We start from the raw sequence: 2,473 nt of genomic DNA, 5'->3' as shown, positions 1-2,473 counted from the left end.
CTCCACGGGTGATTGCCAGCCCCAGGGCACCGCGTCCAGCCGGGGCTTGCCTGGCCTAAGGCTGATGCCCCCTCTCTTGGGCAAGCTGAGTCTTCATCAAGGCGGCTCTCTGCCGTGTGTCATGGTCTGTGCCAATGTGTCTGTGTCGGATTGGATGCCATCCTCTGTCCCCTGACTCCTGTTTTCTCTTTCTGTCTTCCTCGCTCTGTGTCTCTCTATCTCTCTATCCCTGTGTGTGCATGTCTTTTTACGCCATAACGTACATGAATGCATGTCTGTCTGTCAAACTGCATCTCCCTCTGGCGGATTCAAAGTCTGTCTCTGAACCTTGGTCTCTTTTTGTGTCTGTCTCTCCTTACTCCCGGCTTCCGGTCTTCTGTTATGTAGTGAGAATAGCGAAAATGTGTCTCGAATTTTGGTGACTAAAGAAAAGTAAATGATTGTCGTGAAAATAGAACTTAAGAGGTAAGAGTATCAGAGTGAGAACCTCAGGTAAAACAAACATTACTGGCTAATCCAATTTAGGTAGAGCAGGCCCCGTGTGGAGGGGTGGGGTAGGGGGGGAAGAAAAAACATATAAATCATGATTCAGGGTGCCGTGCATCTCTGTCTGTGTCTGTTCTTTTTACCCCTGTTGGGCTGGCATGCTGTTATTCCTAGAGGATTTATTTTATTTTCTAAATAAAACTGAGTCGTAACACGGAGCTGTATCATCGGTGTTTCCAAGATCGCTGTATCGCTGACGCTTCAAATTTTGGTTGTGACAAGACAGTACTTTGGAAATTACAAACTCCCTGACATCTATAGTGTCCTTTCTCGGATTTCACCTGGCTGAAACAAGGTTGGCATGGTCCCAGCAAGGAAGAGGCTAAACACAACAGGAGCCCAACTCAGCGAAAGCTCCTGTGGTGGATGCTGAATGCTAGGAAAACCTAGCAGAGGGGAAGTGACAAGAAGTCCAGCGTGCTGGGAACTGAAACAGTGAAAAACAGTCTCAGCAGAAAGCTCATGTGGTTCACTTTCAGATTCCAAAAGAGCTCCGGTTAAGGTCCTCACTCCTGTGGCCGGAAGGACATATGCCTAACAAAAATATTAATTCCTTTACAATCTCTTGTTTCTTTTTTCTTCGAACCACCCATGAACAGGCAAGCAGCAGTGTGTGCTATTGAGGGACTATGGCAGGGCCTACTCTTCAGTATGTCCCAAAGGCTCCACTATCTGCTGGGCCCCAGTAGCTGTTACCCAAGCCTGTAGGGGTTCCTCTGCCCTTAATCTTGTTTGTGCCAATGATCAGGCCAATGAAAACTGAGCACAGGTCAGGTATTTAGCAGATTTTCCAGCAGGTTATGAAGAGGATTCCTTAGCATGTTTTCCCCACTGCTTCTTCCTCCTATCCTTCAGCTCCTCTCTCCCAGGACTTGAGCCCAGCCAAAACCCATGATGCCTGGCTTCAGGACCTAATGAAGGTCAGGCTCTGATATTTCATTGCAAAAATTCAGTTAGAGACACAGCCATAGGTAAGAGGGCGATTTGTTTGGATTCAGAGAAAAGCACACTCTGCAGGGTGTGGGCCATTGCAGAGGGCAAGAGTTTTGGCCTGGAATGTGGTGTGGCTAGTTTTGCTGGGTGGATTTATATGCTAATGAGTGGGAGGATCTTTCCAACCATTGGGGAACCACCCACTCCTCTGCTTTTAGCAGTGCCTTGGAGTAAAGGCAATGCCAAAGAATGCTCAAACTACCTCACAATTGCACTCATCTCACATGCTAGTAAAGTAATGCTCAAAATTCTCCAAGCCAGCCTTCAGCAATACGTGAACCGTGAACTTCCTGATGTTCAAGCTGCTTTTAGAAAAGGCAGAGGAACCAGAGATCAAATTGCCAACATCCGCTGGATCATGGAAAAAGCAAGAGAGTTCCAGAAAAACATCTATTTCTGCTTTATTGACTATGCCAAAGCCTTAGACTGTGTGGATCACAATAAACTGTGGAAGATTCTGAGAGAGATGGGAATACCAGAGCACCTGACCTACCTCTTGAGAAATCTGTATGCAGGTCAGGAAGCAATAGTTAGAACTGGACATGGAACAACAGACTGGTTCTAAATAGGAAAAGGAGTACGTCAAGGCTGTATATTGTCACCCTGCTTATTTAACTTATATGCAGAGTACATCATGAGAAACGCTGGACTGGAAGAAACACAAGCTGGAATCAAGATTGCCAGGAGAAATATCAATAACCTCAGATATGCAGATGACACCACCCTTATGGCAGAAAGTGAAGAACTAAAGAGCCTCTTGATGAAAGTGAAAGAGGAGAGTGAAAAAGTTGGCCTAAAGCTCAACATTCAGAAAACGAAGATCATGGCATCCGGTCCCATCACTTCATGGGAAATAGTGTCAGACTTTATTTTTGGGGGCTCCAGATTCACTGCAGATGGTGACTGCAGCCATGAAATTAAAAGACGCTTACTC

The sequence above is a fragment of the Oryx dammah genome, unplaced genomic scaffold (genome assembly GCF_014754425.2).
Source record: "Oryx dammah isolate SB20612 unplaced genomic scaffold, SCBI_Odam_1.1 HiC_scaffold_6, whole genome shotgun sequence".
Classification (NCBI taxonomy): Eukaryota; Metazoa; Chordata; class Mammalia; order Artiodactyla; family Bovidae; genus Oryx; species Oryx dammah.
The sequence above is the reverse complement of the archived record's forward strand: the minus strand, read 5'-3'. Positions refer to the sequence as shown.